The sequence below is a fragment of the Phascolarctos cinereus genome, unplaced genomic scaffold, assembly GCF_003287225.1.
Source record: "Phascolarctos cinereus isolate Bilbo 61053 unplaced genomic scaffold, phaCin_HiC Scaffold_4;HRSCAF=312, whole genome shotgun sequence".
NCBI lineage: Eukaryota > Metazoa > Chordata > Mammalia > Diprotodontia > Phascolarctidae > Phascolarctos > Phascolarctos cinereus.
Genome location: NW_027555847.1, coordinates 339,981,029 through 340,003,233, shown reverse-complemented (window position 1 = coordinate 340,003,233; position 22,205 = coordinate 339,981,029). Strand labels below are relative to the sequence as shown.

Here is a 22,205-nt window from a genome sequence, read left to right as displayed (position 1 = left end):
TTTTATACTCATCTTAAGGGGGAAAATGGCCTGGAAGCCTTAAGAATGAAACCTACAATATGATAGTACATCTTTTTACACCAGTGATCTCCAAGGTTCCCTTCAGTTTTCAAATTCTGTGACTATGATGGGATATACTTGCGACTGCTGCTGTCCTAGAAGAAGTTTAAGTTTCATTATTCTACAGTTGTGATAATAAATGTTTATTCAACTTGGTATTTTATATTTTATATCATTGAGCTTAGAATCTTGACAAATGTAGGTCAACTGAAAGAACTCTTAGAATAAACCAGTTTCTTATTATTTTTTAAATTTATAGTTATTTCAATCTGTATGATATTCCTAATATCAATTTCACAGGCCAAAAAATAATTCAAGCAGTTTTAATTGCACTAATCAAGATCTAGTCAGTCCTGGAACGGATCTCTTTGTCTGAGTACTCTGGTATTTGTTTATGCTCTATTTATTGGAACATAATGATTTTATCTAGTAAAGCCTCACTTTTTGAAAAGAGGGGAGAGAGAAAGATTGATTATTTCTGTCTCTAATTAAATAAAGATGTAGACTCCTTCCTTGATGCCTGAATATATAATGAATATATGCTCCTGGACCATCAGTTATTCATTTGGTCCAATAACCATCTTCTCTGGGGCTGTGTGCTTGCTGGTAGTTTCTCCTGGCTCCCCTCTGCTCTCTTTAAAAAAGCTTGTTTCTTGACTTACTCCTTCATTATATAAATACTGAAAGGATTTGTGATTTTTATGTGGAAAAACTCTAGGAGTGCCACAGATCTCAACCTGTCCATGACTTCCTAGGTAGGTCCTTAGGAGATTGCTGAAGCCTGTAGCCATTAAGTGACTTGTTCAGGATCTGTCCCAGTTAAGATTTGGACCCAGGGCTTCCTAATTCTGTGATACCAGGAAGCACTCTATCTCACTCTGCCCTGCTGCCTCTACTTTTCCTTCATTCCTGTAGGTCAGTAACCACAATTATCTTGCTATTGGAAATGGGGGAAACCATTTTGATTTTTCTCCAAATATGTCTGATCTTTTAGTAGCACAAGCAGCCTAACAAATTAACTTCACTCATCATTCATTTATGCAAAAATGTTCTCAACCATGAAAATTGGCTTTCTGACAGCCTTATTTATGGCCAAATACTACAGTAAAAACTAAGCAAATGTAAAAAACATAAGTTAGAAGATTATTTGAATTAACTTCCAAATTCTAGGAAGGACCATAGGATTTTGATTTGAAAATGATCTTAGTCATCTAGTCCAAGACTCAAAAAGTTTACAGATGAGGAAATTAAGGCCAAAAAAGATGAAGTAACTATCAAGTTTGTGCTTTAAGGAGCAGAACCTGAATTCAGACCTAGGTCCTCTTATTAAAAAGCTAATATCCTTTCTACTCTGTGATGTTGGGTACTTTAACAAGATCCTCAAGGTAAATAAAGATCAGTTGTATTTTTAAAATTCTACTTTAGATGTGAGATTAAAGCATGGATAATGCTTTAAAAAAAAAAACTAAGATAATTTTTGGCAAGTGAACTGCCCATGTCACTTCTGCTCAAAAGCCTTCAATTGCTGTCAATTTCTAATGGGACAGTGTTGAAGAGAATTTCTTATTCTGCCATATTATCCATGGTCTCACACTAACCTACTTTTCTAATCTTTCCCATCATTCCTCTTTGTGCAATCTAAAGACCATCTAAATTTTTACTAGTAGCTAGTCCTCAAACTCAACATTACATCATTTTTCATGTTCAGCTCAGGTGAGTGCCACCTCCATTTATAGTTTCCTCAGTTTCTGTTCCTCCATAGCATTCTCCAAATCTCTCTCTTCACTTTTCCATCCATCTGTCTCCTTTGGACATTTCCATCATAACAATAATGATAGCTAGCATTTATATGCTGCCTACCATATAACAGGAACTGTGTGCTAAATGCTTTGTAAATATCTCATTTGATTATGAGTGAATCATTCTCCAAGATCATCTCAGCCCTGGGACTCCTGCCTCATCAGTACCTCTTGGAGATTGGGATTTTGGAATAGTGGCCTTTGGTTCCTCTCTGCCACATGGGTTTGCTATATGTAGCTGCTGAGGTAGAGACACCTGACCTCTCCACTACCAAATAAGCCACATGGCAAAGAAGCAGTTCTGAAGATTTCGAAGAGCCAGTGCTTGTTAGCAGTGCTTACTTAGTGAATAATCTGAGTTTCAGTCACTGGGAACCAATCAGAGAGGCTGCTTGTTTCCTCCCAACAAATGGTTCCATGCATGTCCAGCACCATAGGTACCCTTTAGACCAAAGTCAGTACCTGGTGGCACAGTGGATAAAGTGCTGAGCCTGGAGCAGGAAGACCTGAGTTCCAGTGTGACCTGAGACACTTATTAGCTGGACAAGACACTGGACAAGTCACTTCACCTCTATTTGCTTCACTTTCTACTTCTGTAAAATGGCCATAACAATAGCACCTACCCCCTAGGGTTGTTGTGGAGATCAAATGAGGTGATAATTATGAAGTGTCTGGCACACAGTAAGCTTTATATAAATCTTAGCTGTCATTATTATTATTATCAAATTGATTGAGAAACCTATCATTGATTAGAATCTCACCTAAGTGTCAATCCCCCCATATAATTTTCTACTGTTATCCTCCATAAGGTTTTACAAATTCATATTGTAAACCAGTGTTTACAAGAACTTACATTTAGAGTTTATTTTTATATGATCTATGTGATTCCTAGTGTTGTGCGCCTGTTTTTGTGATTCTACCACTATTACTGCAACAACAGAAGGGGGCTGCACAGGATTGAGGACTATTTTATATTTTTTTCTTTGTTTCGTGGGTTACTGTGGCTAAAGAATTCACCACCAAGTGACCAGAGTACTGCTTATGAGCCTGTCCATTCAAATTGGGCTGTTCCTCAGTAAGCAGATCCAGTCTATTGGTAGGGCTGTGTTTGAAGCCTTTTCCTCATGGCATAACAGGCCTGAGTATATTATGCTTAATCAGCAGAGCCTTTGAAAGCTCAAAGTCACATTGATGCCCAGATGAAACATTGGAGTAAGATGTGGTGAATGATAGTTAAACTTCTTTTATAGTTAATTCAGAAACTAATTGATAGTGTATCCAGGCAGTTTATTATTTTTCAGTGTGAGAGATTAGCTGTCATCTTATAGCCAGGTTAGCAATCAGGCAAGAAGTTTGATTGTTTAGGAAAATAATTATTTTACTTCAGTATTTCAAGTATTTGTCATTCATTGGTGTGTCATTTCCTCTCCTGAGGCAGATTACCCGTTTCTGTTGTTGAAAAATTCATCACCTTGTGGCCAGAGTCTCTAAACTTAGGCTAGTCCTTAGACAAAGGACATACAATACATCACCAGGGCTGTGCTTGAAGCGTTTCCAGCTTGATAGAAAGTGCCAGGCTTGTGCTTTACTGGCCTGGCCTTTAAGAACTCTGTTACCTCCACATCTCAGTGCCATGTTGCCATAGAAATCTAGTGGAAGTTCGCTCTCTTTGTATGTTTGGAGAGAGAACATGGTGTAGAGCAATGGTGTCATTTTTCAAGTAAAATAGATCCCTGCAGGCCTCACATTGACTTAGAAAACCACAAATTGGCATCATCCGTGTTATGCTATATTTTTTATTTTTTTGTTAAGCATTTCTCAATTACATTTTAATCTGGTTCTTACTGGGGAGTTTTGCAGGCAGCCTGCAGCTGAGGGACTAAAAGTTTGTGATACATCTGGTGCAGAGCAAAGAATACTGAATTTTGAGTCAGGACAACCTAGACTTGAATCTCCACTTGGACTCTTATGTGATCCTTGGGCTAGTCACTTAGCATCATTGAGCCTGAGGCAACTCTTTAAGACATTAATTTATAGAAAGATCTCAGTTTGTGTCAATGGAGGGAATAATCACATTGAAATCATAGCTCTTTGATGTATAGAACAAAAAAACCCCTATTTGTTTATGTATTTTTGTGTGTGTGAGGCAGTTGTGATTAAGTGACTTGCCCAGAGTCACACAGCTAGGAAGTGTTCTATGTCTGAGGCCACATTTGAACTCAGGTCCTCCTGACTCCAGGGCTGGTGCTCTATCCACTGTACCACCTAGCTGCCCCTAACAAAAATAATTTTAATGTTTCATATTAACATTTTGAAAATGTGCTAAAATTTAAGAGTATTTAATAATGAATGTATATGTGTATATCTTCAGAGAGTCATGTGTTAAATGTTAAATACTTTAAAATTTGTGTAAGAGTATATAGGATATAACAAGTTATGGAAAAGACATAAGGTTATTAGCTTTCTCATAGTCTCATAGTAAACTAATATATTGTTTAATTTGTAAATATAACACATGATGAAATTTGTTTTTTGGACAGTAGAAAGTATAGTTTGCTCATTTGACAGTAAAAATAGATTTCTTTAGGATTTAGTTATAATCTGGAAATTTTGATATCTGCTTCAACAAATTTATCAGTCCACCTATTACATGCTAGTTGCTGGGAAAATATAGATGAACAATAACCTAGTGCCTAATTTCAAGGAGGGCTAACAATCTACCATCAGGGATGTGACATGTCTGCAAATAAATATAGTACAAAGTAGGGACTTACTTGGAGAGGACGAGAACACTTCCATCTGGCAGAGCTTTTATGGAAGAGGTGACACATAAGCTAATCCTTGGAGCAAGGGAAAAAGGAAGGAATACGCTTCATGGCATGGGGTGGCATGCAGCTTATGCAAATACCTTGAAGCAAGGGGATAAGTATTAGTCTGGTTTGATCCCAATCATCTTTTTTTATAAATCTTCTGGATCACTGAAATCTTCTGAAGTTTTTTGGGCAGAGGAGTTGACATAGTCATACTCGAGTCAGGGCAGGCTAGTTAAGAAGCTCTTATTCTCTGGCAAGAGGTGGTGTGCATTGGTTACTGTGTTAATACTTCTGTCTTAGGTTGTTTTTCCGCTCTAAACCATTTTCCACACAGCATAGGCAAAGTGATTTTCCTAAAATGCAGGTCTGACCATGTTGCCACTCTTCACTCTCCTCTCAATAAATGAGAGAGCTTTCTGAAAATTAGAACCTTCCATTGATGGAACAAACCACCTCCTTAGTTTCCTTATTACTGGAGTTAGTCAGAAATTGTAGGACTGTCTCCCTTATCCTGTAAGAAAGTGGGTTCATATGACCAATACTGCCCCTTCCAGCTCTAAAATTCTATGAAATATTGACCATCAAGACTAGAGCACATACTAGACATCTGCCCTGCCCCCCTTGCAGGTACCCAGCCTATCCCCTCTCCACTTCTTTTTCAGGGATCGATAATCAAATCAACCTCACCTTTCGTTTTATGAAGTGTGACACTCTATTGCCATATGATTCCTCTGAGAATCCCAAGTGTAGGCTGCCCAAAACTCCCTTGATCCTTCACAGCGATGTTAGCCAGTGTTCGTAGCCCATCTTTTCTAGCCCATCTCCCATAAATTCTCTATTTTGTGTTTATTTGTATGTGTAAATGCTGCCACCCCTCTCCCTCGGTAAGATGTTAGCTTCTTGAGGCAGAGACTGCTTCTTGTTGTTTTTGTATTCCAAACATTTTCTATACACAGCATCTCACTGCACTACTCAAAAAATGCTTGTTGAACTGAATAACATTGCCTATAATCTAAATACCTTTCTTGGAACTTTTAAAGTCCTCTTCCATTTTTTTTCCTGTCATGAAGAATGAAGAATACTGATTAGAATAATATTTTTACATATCATATTACTATATGAAAGGAAGAAGCTGGATTAAATATGTGAGCCCTACTGTCCAGGGGTTTTTAATTTTTTTTTTAATTTTTATTTTTTTAAATTTTTTTTCCATATGCTTTTGAGTTGAAAATTTTTCTCCCTTTTTCTCCCCCCTCTCCCCAAGAAGGCACACAATCTGACATAGGCTTTACATTTACATACCCATTAAACATATTTTCACATTAGTGAAGTTGTAAGTAAAATTTAAAACCAATAGGAGGAACCATCAGAAAGATGAAACAAAACTCAACAGAAGGTAAAAATAAGTGAGAGTGATTCGACTTCCATAGTTCTTTCTTTGGATGTGGACAGCGTTTTCCATCCCGAGGCCTCTGGAAATGTCTTAGATCCTCGTAATGCTGAGAAGGGTTCAGTTTAACATTCTTAGTCATTGCATAACGTGGTGCTGTTTTGTGTACAAAGTCCTCTTGGTTCTGCTCACTTCACTCAGCATCAGACCATATAAGTCTTCCCAGGTTTTTCTGAAGTCAGCCTGTTCATCATTTCTTATAGCACAATAGTATTCCATTACATTCATATACCACAACTTGCTCAGCCATTCCCTAATTGATGGGCATCCTCTCAATTTCCAATTCTTTGCCACCACAAAAAGAGCTGCTATGAATATTTTTGTACATGTGGGTCCTTTCCCATTTGTTTGATCTCTTTGGGATATAGCCCTAGAAGTGCTATTGCTGGATCAAAGGGTATGCACATTTTTGTAGCCCTTTGGGCATAGTTCCAAATTGTTCTCAAAATGGTTGGATCATTTCACAACTCCACCAACAATGTATTAGTGTTCCAATTTTCCCACATCCTCTCCAACATTTATCATTTTCCTGTTTTGTCATGTTGGCCAATCTGATAGGTGTGATGTGGTACCTCAGAGTTGTTTTGATTTGCATTTCTCTAATCAGTAACGATTTAGAGCATTTTTTCATATGACTATAGATGGCTTTAATTTCTTCATCTGAGAACTGTCTGTTCTTGTCCTTTGACCATTTATCAATTGGGGAATGGCTTGTGTTCTTATAGTTTTGTCTTACTTCTCTATATATTTTAGAAATGAGGCCTTTATCAGAGAGACTGGTTGTAAAAATTTTTCTAATCTTAGTTGCATTGGCTTTGTTTGTGAAAAACTTTTCAATTTAATGTAATCAAAATTATCCATTTTGCTTTTCATAATGTTCTCTATCTTCTGTTTGATCATGAATTCTTCTGTTCTCCATAGATCTGATAGGTAAACTATTCCTTGTTCTCCCAGTTTACTTATGGTATCAGCCTTTATATCTAAGTCATGGACCTATTTTGACTTTATTTTGGTATGTGGTGTGAGATTTGGGTCTATGCCTAGTTTCTGCCATACTCTTTTCCAGTTTTCCCAGCAGTTTTTTTCAAAGAGTGGGTTCTTATCAGGGGTTTTTAATTTTGAAAGGCAATATTGTAGTTGTACACACATGAAATAAGGATTTTTTTAAAATGCAGAACAATTTTTTTCCAGTTACATGTAAAAACAACTTATAACATTCTTTTATTAAAAATTTTTGAGTTTGCAGATTCTCTTGCCCTCCGTCTTCACCAGTCCCTGAGAAGACAAGCAGTTTGATATATACTTGTAGTCACAGAGCAATAATTTTTAAAGAATTTACTGAATTGCTGCAGTCTTTTTTTTAAACATTGGTTTTCTTTAAAAATTTGGACGAAAGAAAATGAGGAAGATAGAAAGTGATGAGGAGAGTAGAGGGGGATAAAAAATGGAGTTCAGCAAGCATTTTTGAAGGACCTAATGTGCTCAGAGAACCTTTCGAAGAGAAAACAAAAGGGCAAAGAAAATCTGTGCCTGCCCTCAGACAGTTTAGATCCAAGTAGGGAATATAACATGTACATTAGTGTAAGATAAAGAAAATTGAGGAGGGGGTAGAACCCTAACTGGGAGAATCAAGAAGCTCAGTTCAGCAAAGATTAATGTGGTTACTTTGTGTAGGCACTGTGCCGATGCTAAGGGTGCCAAGACAAAAGAGAGTACCTGAAAGAGAGCTTAGCTTAGTAGGTTGCATGGGAGGGGAGCAGCAATATGTACATGAGACAAAAGTGCAAAGTAAATTCAGGGGGAGAAGCACCAAGGGAAACATTAACATATGAAAAACAAACAGATGTATGAGGGAGTCACAGGGTCCAGAGAGAAAAGAGTAGGTTTTTGCAGGTTAGAGAGGAAAGATGAGTTCTTCAGCCTTCACCATAGGGTTGGGGGCCTAACAGTGGTGGGAGGGAATCAGGAGAGGCTTCATGGAGGAGGAGACCCTTGGAACCTTTAATGGGGGCAGGGACTATATTCCAGATTCACGAGGTGAGAGATAGGAAGTGACGTACTTGAGAATAGCACGTGGGCTCTTTTGACCAGAATGTAGGATTTCAGAGGGGTAGTGATGGAGATGAGCTCTGGAAAGATGGGTTGGGGTTGGATTGTAAAGAGCTCAATGACAAACAGAAAAGTTTGTGTTGTCTTCTGGAGGCAGTAGGGAGATGGTGGGGCTTTTTGGGCAGGGAACTGCCATTGTCAGACCTTTCTTTAGCAGATATCACTTGTAGATACAGTGGAGAAATATGGTGGAGAGGGGGAAGGCTATTATGTTAGGTCCTTATGAGAAGTGGTGAGCTGTGAGTAGAGAGAAGGAAACAAATGTGAGTGATATTATGGAGCTACATTTGATAAAAATTAATAACTGGTTGAATGTGGGCATTTAAGGGAGAGGATCCAGGGGTGACCATAAGGTTGCAAACCTGAATGACTGGAAAGATGGTGGCCTCACAGTAGAGGCAGCAGCATCTGGACTGACCCCTAAAGGAAAGCAAGGTTTCAGATCAGCAGATTTAGTAAGTAGTGTGTTCTAGTCATAGTAGCCATTCCAACTCTTGTGTGTCCCTAATGCTTGGAATATATTCCCTCCCCTCCACCTCTTATAAGATCCTTAGCTTCTTTCAGAGTTTGGCTCAAGCACTGGCGCTGCCTGATGCCTTTCCCAATCCCCCATCTGCTAGTGGCCCTGGAAATTATCTTGTATATTCATTGTGTAAATATTGTATTTACATTATATACTTATTTTACCTACTTTGCATATATTTAGAATTTACTTAATATTCAGATTTGTTGATTTGTGCTCTCCCTTCCCCCTCCCCACCATTCCCCCATGCAAGCTCATTGAGGTCAAGGATGTTCCAGTGTAGTGCAGTGGAGAGAGCATTGGAGCTGAGTCAGGTAGACCTGAGTTCAAAACTTACCTGTATGACCCTGCAAAAAGTCTTAGCCTTACTGTACTTCAGTTTCCTTATCTGTAAAATGAAAGGATTGGATTTGATTTCAAAGGTCCCTTTCAGTTCTAAATATGATCCCAAGAACATATCACCTTGTACATTGTAGGTGCTTAGTAAACGTTTGCTGATTGACCCAGTGTTAAGTTCAAGAAACGACTACTAGTCTAATTTGGCTGGAATATAATAATTCATAAAGGTGGTAATAGGAAATATATCTGGCAAGGTGGATAGAAATCATAGTATGGAGGCCTTTAAATATCAGGCTAATTTATATTTTATTCCAGAGGCAGTGGCTAGCCACTAGAATTATTTTTTTTTTTTTGACCAGGAGAAAAGTTGTGTCATGTAAAAAGATTAATTGTTAGGATGAACTGAGTGGAGAGAGACAGAGACAGAAAATAGGTAGATCATTTAGGAGAGGTTGTTAAGTGTAGTCATGTAATAGGGATCCAGAGTCTGAACAGGGAGGTGGTGGCTTTGAGTGTAGAGAAGGTGGAAGGACAAGTGTAGGTTCAAATGACAAGATTGGCCACTGAGAGGAAAGAGTCAAGTGTAACTTCCAGGTTAATGAATCTAGGCGTCTGGAAAAATAGTAGTGCCCTTAATAGATAGAGGGAAGTTTGGAGGTAGGGAGCAGCTAATGAACTCTGGGAAGTCTTTTTAATTAGAAGTGCTTGTGGGATGATCAGACAGATAGGAGGAAAACCAAGAGGCAGCAGGGTCCAGGAATTCAAGGGAAGAAAGAGTATCCCAAAGTAGCCAGTAGTCAGTGATTTCAAAAGCTGCAGAGCAGCCCAGGATAATGGATTGAGAAAATGCTGTGTGCCAGATTTGTTAACCTCAGTGCGTCAGAGTTAGAAACCACATTACCTAGGACTGAGGAGCGAATGAGTGGTGCGCTCCACCTGTCATCCCTTCAAGGAATTTGGCTGGGAAAGGGAAGGGATAGAAAAGACAATAGATAGTTCCTGGGGTTGGCAGGATCTGGGGAGGGTTGGGTTTGTTTGTTTTTTTCCAAGAAGGGATAGACCTGAGGGTTTGTTTATTTTGGTAGTACTACTAGACTTGTGGACTAGGAAAATTTGAAAATGAGAGTGAGAGAGGAAAATGATTTTCTGAGGCTAGTTTCTAGAAGATGGTACCCATGTGGAGAGGTCTAGGGCACTGGTAGAAAGGAGGTTTGCCTTAGCTGGAACCAAAGCTATTTTCTCTTTTTCCCCAGAGACAGAAGTTAAGAGGGAGGAAGGAGGAGATGGGTGAAAATACTGAGAGTTTGGGGGATATGGAGTAGGGAAGAAGTCCAGGGTGGATGACTTCTACTGTCTCTTACAGTAGGAGATGAAACTACCTACTTACTGAAAGAAAGGAGAATAGAAAAAAAGTTTTTAGGACTTGGAATAAAAGTTTTTCCGCTCATAGCAAAGGCTAAGTTGAAATTAGATATCAGCATTTTAGTGGACAAGTCAGTATAATGTGAATAAATGAAAATGTATTAAGCTCTTGCTGTACGTAACATACTGATGGATGTTAGGATAAAATAGAAAAGGAAGACAGTCCTTGCCCTCAAGAAGCCCACATTCTAAGGGGGGAGACAACACACATGAAAGGTTTCTGCTGAAAGTCGGTTAGAAAGGTCCTATGAACTTTAGCGGTGGCAAAGCAGATGGTAATGCCTATTTTAATGTCATTTACATTGATAAAATCGTGTCATTGACAGTAGCAAGGAATTGACAGGGCATGTAGTTCTGGGGAGTCAGAGGCAAAGGTAGCCTGTAATTTTGAATTAGACTCTGTAATAAAGATGAAAGTGAGATCAGGGCAGGACTAGAGGTGGCATTGAGGACTGAGAGTTGGTTTAGGAGGGAGGCAGATGAAGAGATGCTAAGACAGAAAACACATAGGAAGAAGAAATGAGTAAATGGTATATGGTTGGAATACTATAGAAGGGAAGGGTGTGGAGAGAACTGATGAGATGAAGAAATGAGTAATGGCAGCCAAATTAGCATTTTATCTCAATATTTCACTGCATAATGGAATGAGGAAAAACAAGCTTTCTCTCCTCACTTATCTCCTTCCTCCCAAATTTGTTTCTCCTATTATGACTCTTCATGTCCTGCCTTCTCTATCCTTGGGACAGTGGTGGCAATTTTTTAAGTGGAAGGAAAGATAACTTGTAAGAGAAAGACTCAGGCAAAGAACCAAATTCAGTTTTGTATAAGTTAGTAATGTTTTGTCAAATAGATTGATTTTTAAAAAAATTAATAGAAACCTGTGATTCTTCTTAAAAAATAGGTCATGGTATTTTATATAATGTTACTGAAGAATTCTAGAAATGGGAAACAGCCAGTCAGTTTTCAACAAAAAACTACTTGTGTTGCTGATTTAACATTCAGAAATTAAGAAAGAATATTAATTGAACATAAGAAAAGTAAAAATTAACTTTGCCATTAAGATCTAAGTTAAAAACAAAAATCATTTTCTGTTTATTAAAGAACAAATAAGTGTATATTTTTGCAATGACTTCATCTAGTAGTGCTTATGTAAACACTGGTTTAAATTATTCATTTCTAACATAATTGTTTAAATTTTGTTTTCTTGTGGAAACAAACTATGTCTGTGGTATACCTATGGATACAAAACTCATTAATGGCTAGAAATAAGCAACACATGTCTTATAGACTAATTGGGCTCTATCAATCTTTTAATAATGTCATTGTTATATTTGAAGGGATGGTTTTTTTAGAACCAAGATTTCAGGATCTATGTACTAATAAATGATATTATCATTGGACGGTGCTTAAATAAACTTCAGGGGTCTTTTAAAATTCTGGTGATATATAATATATGAAGATTATATGTGTCCTTTATTTTGAGACATAATTCACAGACCTTACAAAGGTAGTATTCAACCTGCTGGGTGACTAGCCATCTATTATAACAACTAGTTTTTCTTGAGTGGTATGAGAGAATGAGGTTTCTTATTTAACCGTATTTTATGAAATAACAAAGCATACTTCCCTGCCTTAGTAAACAGTATGCAAATGTAATTTAGCCTTCTTTGTACTGGCTCAGGCTGACCATTACTATAAATAAATCTACCTCTATCAGTCAGTAAGCATTAAGTGCTTACGATGTGCCAGGCACTGAGCTAAGCCCTGGAGAAATAAAGTAAGGCAAAAGATAAAAGCTCAAAAAGTTCAGTCTAATAAGGGAGACATGTGAAAAGAACTAGGTACAAACAAACTGTATACAGGATAAATTGGGAGATAACCAAAGAGGGAAGACACTAAAATTAAGGGGGATTGGGAAAGGCTTTTTATAGAAGGTTGGATTTTAAAGCTGTGAATAAAGGAATCTAGGAGTCAGAGATAAGGAAAGAGAGTATCCTAGGCTTGGGATAGCCAGTGAAAATTCCTGGAGTCTGGCAACGAGGTATTTTGTTCAGGGAGCAGCAAGGACTTATGGCAGGCAGCCCCTCCAGCAGGCTATTGCACTAGTTCATGTGAAGTGAGGAGGGCCTCCACCAAGATGGTGGCAGGTCAGAGGAGAGAAGGAGGCATATGTGAGAGATGTTAGAAAGGCAAAATGTAAAATTGACAGGACTTGGCAATAGGATTGGATAATGGGGGGTGAGAGACACTCAGGTTGGGAGCCTGGGGGACTGAAAGAATGGTGGTGCCCTCAGTAGTAATAGGGAAGTTTGGAAGGGGGTGGGGAAGATAATTGAGTTCAGTTCTGAACATATGGACTTTAAGTCTACAGGATATTCAGTTTGAAGTGTTGTGTAGGCATTTGGAGATGCAAGTCTGGAAGTTAGAGAAGGTGCAACCTGGATAAAGATCCAGTAAGGAAGATTGAAAAGGAGACATCAGATATGTACCAGGAGGCAGTGTGTCAGTAACCTGGAGAGAAAAAACTCTCAAGAAGAAGGTGATCTCACAGTGGCAGAGGTTGCAACAGAGGTCAAAAAGGATGCAGACTGAAAAAAGGTTAGATTTGGCAGTTGAGGAATCCTGGGTAACTTTGGAGAGAGTAGTTCTTGTAGAATGATGAGACTGGAAGCCATAAGAGAACGAGAGAAGTGAAGGCACCATTGTAGACTGCCTTCTCAAGGAGTTTAGCCAGGAAAGGGAGGAGAGATATGGGATGATAGTCAATGGAGAATGAACCGATCAAGTAAAGATTTTTTGAGAATGGGGAGACATGGGCATGTTTGTGGGCAGTAGGGAAGCAGCCAGTGGACAGGGAGAGATTGAAGATCAGTGAGTGTGGATAATGATGAGGGAAATCTGATGGAAAAGACACCCAGAAATGGAACAGGATCACTTGTGCATGTAGAACGAGGCTCTTTGGCCCTTAGCATAGTGTTTGCTACTTAGTGCTTGTTCAGATGCTTGTTGAATTGAATTAAAATTTCTAATTTCATAAAGTATTCCCTTACCTTGGTATTTTCATCAGCATTGTATTAAGCCCAAAGATTAATTTGGTTAGTAAGTAATTTCATCTCTATTATGTTAACATGACTTAAGTGTGAATATCAAATACCCCTCAATTTTTTTGGGGGGGGCTTTCATTTCCATAAAAATTATTATGTAGTTTTATTTGTAGAAGTCCTTTGTGTTTCTTTGTAGGTTTACAACTATGTATTTAATGTATTTTTTTTAAGTGTAAGGGTATTTATTTTTTACCTATTCTTTCTGGATTGTGGTAGTAATATACAGAAATGCTCATGGTCTTTTGAATTTTGGGGTAGAGCCTACTATTCTGTCAGTTACTGTTATCTCAAATTTCTTTCTGGCTGATTCTCTTGGATTTTCTAAGTAAACTGTTATCCGTGGTTTTTCTTTCTGTGACTTTGCTTGTTCCCATAAATTATTTTTCTTACTGTTATAGTTAATCTTTCTAATACCATGTCATATAGTCATGATGACAGTGAACAACTTTGTTTCACCTTGATCTTGCTGTGAAAACTTCCATTTCTTCATTACCAATATTGCCCACTCTTGGATTTCGATAGATATGTTTGATCACATTAAGCAGGAAGTATTTCTTTCAGATAAGCCATGCAACAAGTAGAGCCTTTGAAAGCTTTGGGTTATTTTTGTAATGATGGCAGTGATGAAAATGTGGGACTCTTTTGTTCTCTAGGCTGTATTTCCAGAATTTATGCTTTATAAAAAGTTCAGTAAAATGAAAAGAATTCTTGAAAGATGTTGTAATGTTATGGAACATCGCTGGAACTGGCTATGCCCTGTGTTACTGCTCCTTATAAACAGATACAAATGATTTTTTTTTTAAAAGAAACCTTAGAAATTGCAACTCCACATTTTTTTAGTCTGAACTAATAATTTATCCTTCTTCAGCTATCCATTATTTAGTTGCTAACACTATTGGAAAATTTTATGTATTTATACTTTTACTGTGACACATCTGAAAAGCGCAGAGACGTGAACAGGTAAACCTCAATTTACAGATGGATTATATTCTAAAAGTTCATTTCTGAGTTGGTCGTTTATAAGTATTTTCTGAGGCCATACCACAGAAAGTCTATTTGCCCACAAAGTATACCTGAAGTAAAGTATTTCAGCTTTATCTGATTAATTTTTTTACAGTGTTTCTGTAGGAGAAAGTGTATTCTATTAAGAGGCCAGGAAGAGCTGAGTATGTGTGCATGTCTGTCTCTGTCTGTCTGTCTATCTTAGGGGACAGCTGGGGAGAGGATGAAAGGGAGAAACCAAGGTTGTTGCAAGCAAGCATATTTTTTCATTGTGTGACACAGGATGCTGGAGTGGCTTAGAGGCATCATTCTCAACATTAATTACCATCTCCTGGTACTCTTAATAGAAACATAGGCCCTTGGATTGAATTTTCTACTAAATCCAGGGTATGTATCATGAAAGTTGAATGGTGATTCTTTAAAAAATTAGAAGAAAGTCCCCAAACACTTAAAATTGAAGTTACTTTTGAGGCATCCTCTAATGCTAGCTAGAAGGCCTGATTCCAGAACTCTTGAATTTGGATCTGCTAGAGAGGAGATCCTTAGGAAATTCCATTGTTAGGCTGCACATTGAGGAGATTACAGCACTGCCTTTTTAAAACTGGACCTGGGATGGGACAATTTCCAATGCTATTTGGCATTATTGGTACATTTCCCTGTGCCATATGGCTTTTCTAGAATTCTTGATACTCCATGCAACCATCCAGCATTTATTAAATGCTTACTATGAGCTAGATACCTTCACATATAAGTGTTTTACAATTGTCTTTTCATTCATCCATTTTATTCCACCACTGTTCCATCTGGTGCCATGTCTTTGGATGAGAAGTTGCCACTTTTGGGTTGAGGAAGAGATGATGGGTTCAGTTCTGGGGTCTGAGAACTCTTAATTCTCTTCTTGGACCATGAGGGTCAGAGTATAGCAACAAAGTGTAATTTGGTTCAAAATAGGGGGAATCCAGAAAGCAAATAAACTGCTTTAAAAGCTTAAAAGGTATAACTCACTATGAAGTCCTTGTGAACACCCATTGGTTTTTGAGTTTTGGTTTATTTCTAGCAATTTTCCTCTCCAAATAATACTTGTTAGAACCTTCTGAGATTTTCTCAATCCTTTTCACTTCCTTGCTTGTCTCTTGAAGACCACTTGGAGTGTCCTTTATTTATTGTTGTCTCCCATTATGCATGGTGTAACACTTGACAGGTACACACTCAAATACTAATTGATTATTCCTATTGTTTTTCTCGCACATTCACAAATAATAAAATGAATTAGGAGTTTAAAAAAAGGAAATTTATTAGTATTAATTATGGTATAAATATTCATGACTTTCATTTTGTTTTTAGAATATTTTTAATATATCTAGATTAAAAAAATTCATTTCTAATCTTTCAAATTCAAATTGAAAAAATATGTATCTGAAGTATAAGCTTTAATAGCATGAAAAAGTATGCTGATAGTATTGTAGTCTGTATTGCCAGTTTTTATTCATTACAAATCTTGTTTATCCTTTGATTAATGTTAGACTTTCAGAATAGCAGCATTTAGTAGTTACATCTGCCAGGCTAATCTCTATTTGGAAGAAATTAACGCTAAAATCTTCCTTTGCATTTAAGATAAGGTTTTGCAGTTTTCATAGAACAGTTGTACAGAAGTTGGGTAGAATTTTAGTCTAGCCTCTCTTCTCGTGCTGAGTTCAGAGTTTTAAAAAAATCTACCCAGCTTCCTACTATGGTGGTGAGATAAGCTATAACAAGATTTCTTTTTTTTTTTGTAAATTTTATTAATTTATTTTGATTTATCAACAATTACTTCCATATGCTTTTGAGTTGAAAATTTTTCTCTGCCTTCCTCCCTCCCACCTTCCCCAAGACGGCGCACAATCTGATATAGGCTTTACATTTACATTCCTATTAAACATATTTTCACATTAGTGAAGTTGTAAGTAAAAATCAGAAAGATGAAACAAAACTCAACAGAAGGTAAAAATAAGTGAGAGTGATTCGACTTCCATAGTTCTTTCTTTGGATGTGGACAGCGTTTTCCATCCCCGAGGCCTCTGGAAATGTCTTTGATCCTTGTAATGCTGAGAAGGGTTCTGTTTAACAATATTAGTCATCACATAACATGGCTGTTATTGTGTACAAAGTCCTCTTGGTTCTGCTCACTTCACTCAGCATCAGACCATATAAGTCTTCCCAGGTTTTTCTGAAGTCAGCCTGTTCATCATTTCTTATAGCACAATGGTATTCCATTACATTCATATACCACAACTTGCTCAGCCATTCCCCAATTGATGGGCATCCTCTCAATTTCCAATTCTTTGCCACCACAAAAAGAGCTGCGATGAATATTTTTGTACATGTGGGTCCTTTTCCCATTTGTTTGATCTCTTTGGGATATAACCTAGAAGTGCTATTGCTAGATCAAGGGGTATGCACATTTTTGTATCCCTTTGGGCATAGTTCCAAATTGTTCTCAAAAATGATTGGATCATTTCACAACTCCACCAACAATGTATTAGTGTTCCAATTTTCCCATATCTTCTCCAACATTTATCATTTTCCTGTTTTGTCATGTTGGCCAATCTGATAGGTGTGATGTGGTACCTCAGAGTTGTTTTGATTTGCATTTCTCTAATCAATAACGATTTAGAGCATTTTTTCATATGACTATAGATGGCTTTAATTTCTTCAACTGAGAACTGTCTGTTCATGTCCTTTGGCTATTTATCAATTGGGGAATGGCTTGTGTTCTTATAAATTTGTCTTAATTCTCTATATATTTTAGAAATGAGACCTTTATCAGAGAGACTGGTTGTAAAAATTCTTTCTAATCTTAGTTGCATTGGCTTTGTTTGTGAAAAAAATTTTCAATTTAATGTAATTAAAATTATCCATTTTGTTTTTCATAATGTTCTCTATCTTCTGTTTGATCATGAATTCTTCTGTTCTCCATAGATCTGATAGGTAAACTATTCCTTGTTCTCCCAGTTTACTTATGGTATCAGCCTTTATATCTAAGTCATGGACCTATTTTGACTTTATTTTGGTATGTGGTGTGAGATTTGGGTCTATGCCTAGTTTCTGCCATACTCTTTTCCAGTTTTCCCAGCAGTATAACAAGATTTCTTAACTTGGTCTGTGAACTTTAAAAAAAAACCCACAACATTTTGAAGACTGTATTTCAATGATTTGTCTCCTTTGTAGTCATAGGTATATTTTAATGTGTTGTTCTGAGGAGTATGTGATACTATTAACTTGGAAATCTTAAGTCAGTTGTCTGTGGGCTTGGCTAGCCTTAACTCCAGATATAATGTCAAATACCAAAGATACTCCATATTGTACCAGGTGTTTTAAAAGTTATTTTTGAAAAATACATAAAAGTATTAGCTGCGTTGGCCAAAAAAAGGTCATTACTGAGTTGAGGTTCTAAAAGGAACTTAGCCCACAGTGGTTTGTTTTGTTCCCAAGGAGAGTGTTTTAATTGAAACTGTTCCCATCCCCTTTTTTTCCCTTAAGAAGGAGAAAATATTACATTCCACTGAAATTTTATGTTGTCTTTTTTCCTTATTTAGTGATAGCCAAATGATTTAAGTGATTATTTGAGGGCTATACAATTAACATGTTGGTTTTTGTGGGTCAAAGGTTGGTTCTCCACCATATTTTACTGTTTTTTGTAGGATCTAGGTTTTCCAAATAGCCTTATTCTTTCTCCTTGGCTAGTGTTGTAGTTTCCTTTAATTTGATTCTTCCCTTACTTACTTCATGTTGTATTTTACCATTCTGTGCTTTCATTTTCTTTCTTATTTTTTACTTTTCATTCTGAATTAATACTACACAACTTTAGCGTCTGAAAGGGCAGTGTAAGTTCTTAAGTTATTTATTAATAAGTAAACAAGATAGGATTTAAAAATGCAGCTCAAAAGTCTATTCAAGTATAACCATGACAGTAAATCTGCTGTTAGGGAAATTGTGAAATCCTCTCTTTTAGTTTTTGAAAGTATCAACACTGAGCAAGCAATTTAGGGTGGTATATTACTGTTGGCCAATATTCTAGCTGTGTTCTTCTATGCATGCGCATGATGTAATTGGAAAGAGAATCAGACTCTAAGAGTCATGAGACCTGAGTTACAGGTTTGAATTTTCTTCTGCCTAGCTGTGTTATTTGGGACAAGTCATTTAGCACCATTTGATCCTAAGTTTCATCATCTCTAAAATGGGGTATTTCATCAACCTCTTAAGGTTCCTTTCATCTCTAAAACCTAATGTTTCTTTAACAATGTCTCTAATTTACACTTTTCTCTCTATTTCTGTTGCCACCACCCCAGTCATCCTGTCATTTCCATCTTGTTAACACCTAGTTTACAGTCACAGATGGTATTCTGGTATATTGCAGCAACCTTGAGATGTACAAGGGCCTTTTTAAAAGTATTAGAACAGCCATTCTATGCTGAAAAGCAGCTGGCATTTAACTAACACAGGGGAAGGCACCCAAAGATATTTGGATGAGCTGGGGCAAGAAGAAATACATTGAATTCATAGCCACATGAGAAGGGAATGGGAAAGGATTAAGCATTTATATAGTGCCTACTATTTACAGAAGCTGTACTAAGCTTTTTTACAAATATCTCAATTCATCCTCACAGAAACCTTGTGAGAGAGGTGCTATTGTTATCTTCATTTTACAGTTGAGGAAACTGGGACAAACAGAAGGAAAGTGTAAATGTAGGAAGGTAAAGGTAAAGCTAGCAAGTGTCTAAAATAGAATTTGAATTGTGTTGTTCATGACTCAAAATTCTCTTGTCTATTCATGATGTGTTTCAGACTTAAGCTGATTGGATATGGAGATAAGGGAAAGACAGGAGTGAAAGCTAGTTTGGGGGTTGCACATTTGCGTGTCTAGAAGGATGGTTGAAGAGAAGCACGGGTTTTACGGGATGGATGAATTCTGTTTTGAACATAATGAGTTTGAGATGGCTCTGACACATCCAGTTTGAAATGTCTGCTAGGCATTTGGTGATGTGGAATTAGAGCTGAGGAGAGACTTGGGACAACTGTAGCCATCTGGGAGTTGTCTACATAGAGATGAGAATAGAACCCATGTTTGTTGTTAAAATCATTAAGAGGCTGTGGAGAGAAGAGGACCCAGTACAGCATTTTGGGGACACCTTTGATTTCAAGACGTGAAATAGATGATGATCTAAGGAAAAGTGGCCAAGTAGTCAGTTGTTGAGGAGAATTAGAACAGATTCATGAAAACTCAGTAAGGGTTTACTTATTGACCACCTCTCTTACTACCTACAACCACTGTTCTAAACCGTTTTGGAGCCTATTTGACCAAAGCAGTTCAGCTCCTCTCCTTTTCTAGATTTTTGTCTTTATTCTCTGCTTCTTTGACTTTTGAGACACTATTCTTCCCCCACCTATAGCTGTTCTTTCTGACATTTTTGCTAGTTCTCTTCCCAGCTCCATAAGTTTGTATTCCTATGGTTGTGTCCTCAACCTACTTTAATTCTCTATGTCCTCTTCCTAGTAATGTAATTTACTGCTGTGGTTTAAACTGTCACCTCTATTCAGATGAATCTCAAATCTAGCCCTAGCATCGAACTCTTTCCTAAACTAGTCTTCCAACTTAGATTTCCCATAGTCACCTCGAACTTAGCTGAAACCAATTTTATTATCCCTTCTTCAACGTTTGGTTTTTCCTCTGACTCTTGTATTTCTGTCAGTAGGATCACCATTCAGTTATCTTCTTGTGTTGAAGATTTTTAGTATTAATAATGATAGCTAACATTCATTCAGTGCTTACTGTGTGCCAGACACCGTACTAAGTGCTTTACAGTTATTGTCTCATTTGATTCTCACGATAGCCCTAGAATGTAGGTGCTATTACAATCTCACTTTACAAATGAGGCAAACAGGATTAAGTGACTTGCCCAGGGTCACACAGCTAGTACAGGTTCTGAGGCCCCATTTCAACTTGCGTCTTCCTGACTCCAGACCTAACACTCTATCTACTGCGCCACCTAGCTTTGTGTGCCACTCACATCCAGATAAGTCACCAAGTTCTGCAGATTCTACTTCACAATATTTCTAGCATCCATCCATTCTTCAATACTGCGGTTACCACCACTTTAGTATAGGGTTCTCATCATCACCTGGAATGTTCTAAGTGGTCTTATGGATTTTCCACCTTTCTCCAAACCATCCTTCACAAACCATTGCCAGGTCTTGGTCACATCATTCCTTTGCTTCGAACTCTAGTGGCAGCTCTTGCCTTCCAAATAAAATTCAAACTCTTTAGCTTGATATTCAGTGCCTTTTCTAATCTTTGTTAGCCTACCTTTCTGTTCTCATACTCCTCCCAACCACATTCTCAAAGTTTAACTTACTGGACCCCCTGCCTTCCCTCATGTATGGCCTAGTTCATCCCTACCTCCACATCATTGATTATAGTATTCCTTATAATTGGAATGATTTCCCCTTTCTTTACCTCCCCTCTACCTGCTAAAATCTTAACCTTCTCATTTAGCACCTCCTTCAGGAAGCCTTCCCTGATTTGTTCTCCTCAAAAATCACCCTGTTTTTATCTAATTCATCATTTTGGATTATAGTTTATTATTTTGTATCATATTTCTCTACTATGAGGACAGGGTAACTAGTTCTTATGTAATCTATAATCTTTGAGTGATTATCACAGCACTCTGCACAATTACATTAATAAAACACTATTTATTGGAAGAGAATATGTCATAGTGGATAGAAGGCCAGCTTTGGCATCAGAAGACCTGGTTTTAAGGCTCTGTCTGTGACATACTGCATGGCCCCAGGCAACTCTTAAGACATAGAGCGCTATGGGACTGCTTTGCACTGGAGAAACTCTACACACCAGTAATTTCCTATGCCTATGAAATCAGAGATCCAAAGGTAGGTTTTGTGTGTGTGTGTTCATCAATGTAGAAAGCTCCTGGTGAAGAACTTTTATCAGGTCATATGTGTATATGTGTATTTGAGATACTATGGTGTTATAAATATGAAGACTATAGAGAAATGTGAAGAGACTTATGAAATGATTTCAAGCAAGTTCAGCATGCCTTTTAATTATGAAACCATATTTTTAAAAAGCACCAGGTCTTACTATAAGTTTATGTATGGAAAGAGGCAGACTAAGTATTGTTAGTGTTCTTATATTTTGATAGAGATATTTTAATCCATTTTTATACAATAAATTTACAATATAAAAAATGTTTCATTGTTGTTTATAATGGTAAAGTTGTTTATTAAGTTCCAGCTTCTGCCTGATTTTGAAAACCTTCTGATCTGACACTTTCTTACCTATCCTTTATAGCCTTATTTATTTATCTTCCCTCATATATGCCCTTCTTAGGTTATGTAGCTGGTCTCCACATTTCACCTGTATGTGTCATGCTCATGTGGGCCATCAGAATCTTCTCAAAGTATTATTCAATGAGGTTTCCTGAGAAGTGACTTTTCATTCTTCCTCTGCTCAATAGCTTATTAAGAGAGAAAAACTGATAGAGAAATTTAGTCTCTTACAGTATAGTGTACTCCTAAAGTGAGATC

At 37.3% G+C, this 22,205-nt stretch overlaps 1 protein-coding gene across 1 annotated transcript in view; it reads left to right on the top strand.

The window, feature by feature from the left end:
• SNX18 (sorting nexin 18) overlaps nt 1-22,205 on the top strand; it is a 36,849-nt gene that overhangs the window by 11,125 nt on the left and 3,519 nt on the right. The window lies entirely within an intron of this gene.